The following is an 8,599-nucleotide window of genomic DNA, read 5'->3' on the forward strand; positions in this document are numbered from 1 at the left end:
TGTATGATGATGGTTCTCAGGAGGAAACAGAGCTGTGGGTCATTCTGGCTGCTGTGGTTTTAACATTGTCTGGCACACTGAGAGAATGATGCTCAAGCTTCATACCTATGCAGATGACACTTATACGTCTGTACATCCAGGTTGTGATGTTTCCGCACTTCAAAACATGTAAATATCTGGTCTTACTTTAAATGAAACATTGTCAATATGTAATCTTCCTAATCATTTATATATGCACACCTGTTAAAGAGTTAATTTTCATATACTTTTGGGTTTTTACCTGGCAATCATCAAATCCTGGTGCTTTCGATGGTTATTCCATCTCTGCTGGCACTAAAAACAGCATCTATTGTTTATTTGGTCGCAGTAGTGATTCAGTAAATTAGATTAAGTGTATTCAGTAGGTTTCAAGTATTCTTCAGAGAAAGGAAGACTCACGAACATAGTTCTTCAAAAGATTATATTTTGCACATTAACACCATATAAATTGTTGACAGGTTTCACACTATGTATATATATTAAATTGTGTAGCATTATTTGCAGTATGAAGCTATGATCAGTTTTGGTATGTGTTTATAGTCTCAGTAATCCAGGAGTTTAACAGGCAGACCTATAGAGAAAGAGAGAGATTATACACAGTTTTATTTAAGATATCCAGTATAAACACTAAAATTATTATTTTAATATCCATTTTTATAATGATGTAACATTTGGACCAATCAGACACACAACTATGTTATATTTAACCCTTTACTTCGGGGAAGTCGTGGCCTAATGGTTAGAGAGTCAGACTCATAAACCAAAGGTTGCCGGTTCAGGTCTCATTCCAGCAGGGATTGTAGGTGGGGGGAGTGAATGTACAGCGCTCTCTCCCACCTTCAATACCACGACTGAGGTGCCCTTGAGCAAGGCACCGAACCCCCAACTGCTCCTCGGGTGCCACAGCAAAAATGGCTGCCCACTGCTCTGGGTGTGTGTTCACTGCTGTGTGTGTGCACTTTGGATGGGATAAATGCAGAGCGCTAATTCCGAGTATGGGTCACCATACTTGGCCTCACATCACTTTACCGTTCCTGTAAAATTTGCCTAAAACGTCTAAAAAAGGCATACCCATCTTGAACCATTTGGAGTATATACATGGTTTTGGTCTCTTTTGAAAGGTGACACTCTGAGGTGTGTTCCTCAACAGAATCACTGTAAGTCGTATTGGTATTGAGTAATAGAACTTTGAACACACTGCAAAATACATTTGGATCACAGAATAAAGTCTTACCAAGCAAAATGTTTCAAATTTGATAACAATACCTTAGAAAATGGGTGTTTTACACATGTTTATCTAAATTTATGTCTAGGCGCTTCCCAAAAAAATGCCACTTGGAGACTCCAAATGACCCTTTGTAACCAACGACACATAAAATGCTGCAATTCTTGAATGCTTTAATGTACAGTCATATTTTTGGGCTCTAATGAAAGCTTACACTTAGGCCTATTCAATTTCTTATCCAGATTCACTGTCAATAATTGCTGACACATAGTATCTGAAGCATTATGTAGTGTTTTTTACGATTTTTTTCAGAGGTGCTGTCTTCATGTCCCTCAGCATATGGTTTTTTGGCTCCCAGACTTCACTCGATTCAATGTCAGATGATTATCTGTGATATAAAAAAAAGCGACACACACAACGTAAGTTAGCAAGAACACCTCAAACACACACACACACACACACACAGAGAGAGAGAGAAGAGGTGTGCACCCTGACTAACTGGTGCCACAACAACAACCTCTCTCTGAACATCAAGAAGACCAATGAGCTGGTGGTGGATTTCAGGAGACAGACCAGTGAGCACTCCCCCATCACCATCGATGGGACTCCAGTGGAGCGGGTCAGCAGCTTCAAGTTTCTCGGCGTTCACATCACCGAGGACCTCACCTGGACTACTCACACACAGTCAGTAGTGAGGAAGGCCCACCAGCATCTCTTCTTCCTCAGGCAACTGAAGAAATTTGGTCTGAGCTCAAAAATCATCAGACAGTTCTACAGTTGAGGACATCTACACCCAGAGATGTGTGAGGAAAGCATGAAGATCATCAGAGACTCCTGCCACCCGAGCCACAAACTCTTCTTACTGCTACCATCAGGCAGACGATACCGCAGCATCAGGACCCGAACCAGATAGCAAAACTATAATTACCCACCTACCCCTACCCCTCACACTGGATTCCATCTACACACCAGCACACTGACTCTGACAGCACTGTAGCATGTCTTGCACTGCATAGCATAGAACACATGCAGCTCCATCTTCTCTTCTGCACTAACAAACTACTGCACTGAACTTCACAATAAAACACTACAGTATACATCACTGTAAGTCATATATAAAAGCTATACATTTTTAAGTCTCGAGTATACTGTGTACTATGTGTATATTATGGAAATGTGTATATTGTGTACAATTGTCTATTGTATATTGTGAAAAAATTGTATATTGTGTAAAATGTGTATATTATTTATGTATACTGTTAATTTTTCATATCTTGTTGCTTGTACTGCCATGGCACAGAGTCTTGTACCCAAGAATTTCACCATCGTTACACTTGTGTACACGATGTGTGACAAAGAGATTTGATTTGATTTGACACACACACACACACACACACACGACAGAAGTTAGCAACACCACAAACACATACCTCAATATATACAGTAAAATGTATAATATACATAATTATATGTATAATATCTATATAAATATATTTATATAATATAATAAAACACTTGCTTTTTGAGAGCGGCGTCTCCTCCATCCAAAAGCATCTCCTCTCATCTGCTTCAATGGATCAAACATCTCACTCTCCGTCAAAAACAACTCTTATTGTCTGGCCAATTTTATTGTTATACATTGTTTAACAACTTCTTAGAACAAAAGGTTTGTTTTTCACGTTCTCTTTGATAGTTTTTTTACCTATAACCACCTTTTCCCCATTATCTCTCATAGAGCGCTCATTACGCACGGACGCACCAGTTACTATAATCCTTTGCGCACGGACTTCTGCGCATGATATGTTAAACTCTCCCACTAAAGTTGCATATTCTTCTTTTCAGAAGTTCATTGGCTATCAGAAACGACAGTCATTTGCAAACTCTGATGCAATTGGATCGGTCTACTGTCCATCAAAGAGAGGCTTGCCTCATCCTTCATCCTGGAAGCTAGTTGGCTATCGCTGCCTGTAAACACCTCATAGACGCAGCTATTGGTTCAAATAAGGTGTCAATCAAAAGGGCAGAGGTCAGCGGCCATTTTGACTTCAATGATTTGGTTTTGTTTACGTGCAAAAACAAGCTATACTTCTGAATGTGCAGAGGATTTGAGCGCTCCGTCAGCTAATATGAAATGATACTACTACTTTCCGTGGATGTTTATCAACATATAAATGTGTTTTGGACTAAATATTTCACTGAATTGGATAGTCTGGACCCTTTACAGTGCAACTACACCATTTTTGTTGGAATGTAATGAACTAGTGGACTAACAAGAGGCTTCATAGGTGAGTTCCTGCAGTTTTGTTATTGTTTATTTGGTTGTTGTTGGTCTGACAAAGACACTGATTGTACCTGCTGTGTTGATTCTATCTTAAAATGGTCACTCAAATCACAAGAATCTCAGCTTTCCAAAGATATATGACACGTTTACCTTTTTTGTGTGTGTGTACCGCGGGCGGCACACTGGAGCTGTATCAGGTTAACAAATAATATCTAACACCCCCTCACCTAAACAAAGGGCCAATTACGAGGGTCTATGGACCCTTCCCCTGAAATGCATCTAACACCTCCGAAAGGCAGAAAAGGCCTCTGGTTCCATGGCAACCAATGCTGATATCACTGTTTTATTGCCCAGAGGAATGTGGGCAGAGATACATAATGACCAGAGAAATGGACTGTTCTCTAATTAATTCTTTCTTTGAATGAACACGCATATCCTTCAGGTCATTGTGTATATTATTGCTGTCTTGTATATTATCTGTTGTATTGTAGACTAGTTTATGCATGCTTATGATAGAACCACTCATTCATGTAACCGTATATATAACGTGTTTGGTCTCTATTAATTCATATTCGGATGATCTAATTGAGAGTGTATATTGTATGTTTCTACCTATGCAACATATTAGTGTTCTAAGAATATATCCTTCAGGTCATTGTGTATATTGTATACTGTTCTATGCAGGCTTATGATGGAACCACTCGTTCTTGTCATCTTACCTATATGTAGTCTTACCATGTTTAGTATCTACGAATTCGTCTTCTGATGATCTAAACGAGAGTGTATATTATATGTTGGTATATAGGCAATATATTAGTGTTCTAAGAATCTTTAGTAATCTTGATTCAAGTTCCATATGCAAATTACCATGCTCTCACATAAAGGGTCATAAAACTCTCCAGTATTTCCAATCTCCCGCTTGGAATTTCAGCCTTTCTCATTGGACAAGCTCATCCTGAGAGGCGTGAATCTTGTCAGGCCTTAAAGGCCTCACATCAGTGACCCGCCTCCAGTCTGCGGTTCTTTTAGATTCTGAGAAGATGAGGATGTGAGCTAGAATGCTCCTACGGATGCCCTAAGTTCGCGCCAGGCTTCAGCCTTGACTTTCCATTCACCGAGATCCTCTGACTCAAACTGGTTCTTTTCCATCAACCAACTTCAGCAAAGATCAACTTGAGCCTTCAGATTGCATCAGGACTCTCTTTCAGACAGACAAGACGTGCAAGTATCAAACTTAGTCTTATTAATTGATACATTAAGTATCATTTGCACCTTTTTACAAAGGTGTGTTTGAACTAAGAAACTGATGTTTCCTTCAGGCTGTAGATCTGCTGAATATCCAATGGTCCCATAGCTTCATGTATTAACATACAGTAAGAAAGTTATTTATTTTCCTTAACCAGGAAATTAACATTCTTAGAATTAACAGGTAGTTGACACTGAGAGGTCAAATGAATGCTTACAGCGGATCTAAATATTCATAATTAATTATAACTAGTTATGATTAATTATTCATATTTCCCCTTTGAGCTGATTCGCTACAATGACATACACTTGTCATCATACCTTGGTAAAGACACCAGGCTGATCTTTCGCAGCACAACGGCCACCCGCAGACACAATAAGTTGCAGCTCACCATTACACACCACAGGACCACCAGAGTCACCCTGAGTGGGACGAAAACTAGGATACTTTTTTTTTTTGAACCAGAAAAGACTATGTTTGGAGACCAAAGCAATGCAGCGTCTGTCTATGACAGGCTACCTGGCAAACGCCCTTCCCTCCCTCCAGGTGTCCAGCACAGAACATGGAGCCAGTGATTAGGCCAGGGTAGGAATTATTACAGTCACGATCAGAGATGATGGGAAGATTCAGACACACTGCAGCTTATCAGAGTCAGCCGCTATTAAGAAATTGAATAGACTGTGAGATTTCAACAGAAAATCTGTGTATAATTACTGCGTTATATTACTCATTTGTGTGTGTTGTTTTTTTTTTTCAATTCATTAAAAATCTGAGTCGGACTCAAAATAACACATCATGATGTGTTCATAGCTTCTCCGAAACCTAACCCTCAGGATCTGTTTACTGTAAAAAAAACTTTAAAAAAAATCTGTGACATTTATGGTAAAATACCGGCAGCTGTGGCAACTTCAACATTAAATATATGGTAGCAACATTTTAGGTTTTACAGACTTAACTAGAATTCACAATAAAAAAAAAACGTATTTCATTAACTGATGTAATGTTAATAAACCAGCATATTGAAGTACTAATATCTGTTTTGAACCATTGTAATACTGATAACCACCAAAAACAGGTGGTGATGAGAAAGTCACATGATGAATCAAAGCTCATCACAAGCAGCTCTGCCACAAGCTGAGAAGGGAAATACTAATTAATAATAATAATAATAATATAGATAGATAGATAGATGCACAGTGGCATTCACACAAACACTAAACACCATCATGGTCACACACGTGATACTGAAATAATGCAGTAAACATTAATTTAACAACATTAGATGTAAGATAAAACCCTAATGTCCACAACTGATTAAAAAAAACTAAGAAGAAACCGTTATTTCAATGAAAAAACAAAATATGAAGTGTTGTGCAGGGAATTCTGGGAGTGTCAATTTAAATTTTTTCACTGTAAATTATACAATGACTTTCTTTTTCACTTCCAAAAAAACGTCATTTTAACATTTTTTTACTGTAAAATTACATTAAATGTAATTAAAGTTATTCACTGTATATAGTATGGAAAGTTACTGATAACCAATTAACAGGTTTTTACTGTAGCATTTTTACAGTCTTTTACTGTTAAAATCACAATAATTTTTTACAGTACATCTGGTATTAAGATGCGTTTTGGTCGATCGGATCACAAGTAAATGAGGGAGACATTTATTTACACCTAGTGTTTTAGTCCATCTCTTCTGTCCACTTTCGACCACTTCTGTCCTGATTTTGAGGGAAGGGTCTTTGGGCGGGTGAATGTACAGACTTTCAGATCTTTCAAAATAAGCTAGAGCATTTTATAAAAGAACATGAAAGGAAACAACAGAAAAAGATACAGAGAGCAGCAGCTTGTGTTTCTGCTCTGATAGATGCAAAAATAAGTTGAACGCTGTGGGTTTGTGTTAGAATCAGGACTGGTAATAAAATGTAGAGCTTTCTGAATTTTTTCGCTTTCAAACCAAACTTACGAGTTCAGAGGGCCAAGTTTAAATCCCATCTGGCTCACACGCTCCAATGTTTAATGTTTTAGGTCAGTAGAGAGGAGGCTTTAGATGCTGTTCAAATATATTTGCCCGCATGAGCCTCTACATTGCAAAAGCAATCTGGTTAAATGCATTTTAGACTACCTCTGGAATACACCTGTATTTAGTGTCGTCCACTTGTGTTTGGATCGACTAAAACGTGTCTTAATACTAGGTGTAAACCAGTGTTTCTCAACTGGTATATATTTATATAATCTCTTTAAAAAGTGGTTTGTGGCTTGATGGCCATGGGAAAATGTGGGTCCCATGGCCAAACCAGTTGAGAACCACTGGTATAAACAGTGAACAGATCGTACAAATGTGCTACCATTTCACCATGCAAGTGTTGCATTTTCAGAAAATAATGACATTTTAGTCTATTCATAAAGTTAAAAATGTCCTTTTATCATAATGAAGAAAAATGGCATCTATTATTATTTCTCAGAATTTTCTTTTAACAAAATCAGTTCTGAATTTACATTTGAAACATGTTTCTGCAAAATCCAAGTCATGAGGTGCGACCGTCATCAAGCAGAACAACAAGAAACCAGAAAACTCTAAAGCAGCTGTCTGAGCCCTGAATAATACTCTGGATGAACTCACTCTGGTTCATGGTGATTCCCCAGCCTGAGACTCTGCACATGGTGTCCGGAGGAGCACAGCTTTTGGGCAGATCCACAGGCTTCAGAAACTCATCGAGAGTCGCAGGTTTGCTTAACTTGATCAGCATGATGTCATTGTCAGTGATGTCGGGTGACACACTCAGACAGGATGGACTGCTCACTGCTCTCATCCACAGCGATGTTGTGTTTACCCAGATGAACCTCTATGTGGCTAACAGAGAGATTATGGTGACAAAAAAAAGGTAATTTACTACTTTAGATCATTATTTTTTTTCTCTTGCGTGAAGAACTTGCCTGTGTACCTTTTCAAATAAATTTAATTCATATACTGCCCCTGTCCTGCATTGGTCAAACAAAATGATAGCAAAGATGAGACTTACGAGCTATAGCAGTGGGCAGTCGACGATCCAGTCCTGACTGATCAGGGATCCACCGCACTGGTGAGAACTCGATCTCAGAAACGCCATCCAAGGCTGGGAATGAGGCTCGCATTCATATCCTCCAACAGTCCTAACAGACTTTTCAGCAGCTACATAAATTCAATGCCTGTAGTCATCATTTCACATTGTTAATTGTAACATGCATGCGGAATTTTGCACAATATAAAAACTTTAAAACAGCTCTTCTGGTCCCAGATTTTACATCAGCTGCTGCAACCTCGCGAGAAATCTGAACTACTTCACGAGCTTGTGATTTTGCATTCATTCGTATGATCTGATTCGCACAAAAACTATTTTTAGATTTAAAAAAGTAAGGTCTGTAATGTATTCAAGTGTAATACGTCATGATGTAAGTGCGTAACATGAAAGCACGTAACATGTAAGAACGAGGTGGTAGATAAAGCATGAGAGTTCTAGAGCCATGTGTGTGTCATCTCATTTAATGGTATACATACATGGTATCATAAGTGCATCGAAAGAATGGCACAGTTACAGCCACCATCGAACCTGTGTTTACAAAGAAACCTTGCCGAAAACTGGAAGATTTGGATGTAAAAATTCGACCTGTTCCTGACGGCTAGCAGTATCGCAGAAAAGTCTGAAAAAGTGCAGTGTGCCACGTTTCTGCACGTCGCGGGTGAGGATGAAATAAAAGTTTGCAATACTTTTGAATTTAATGATGATGAGAGAGACAAAAACAACACTCTCAAACAAATTCAGAG

At 38.5% G+C, this 8,599-nt stretch overlaps 1 pseudogene; it reads right to left on the reverse strand.

The window, feature by feature from the left end:
- Window positions 1-556: 556 nt before the first annotated feature.
- The window catches only part of LOC107551356 (trypsin-2-like), an 8,354-nt pseudogene continuing 311 nt past the window's right edge, over window positions 557-8,599 (reverse strand).

This window comes from Sinocyclocheilus grahami, unplaced genomic scaffold (genome assembly GCF_001515645.1).
Source record: "Sinocyclocheilus grahami isolate Dianchi unplaced genomic scaffold, SAMN03320097.WGS_v1.1 scaffold422.1, whole genome shotgun sequence".
NCBI classification, from domain to species: domain Eukaryota; kingdom Metazoa; phylum Chordata; class Actinopteri; order Cypriniformes; family Cyprinidae; genus Sinocyclocheilus; species Sinocyclocheilus grahami.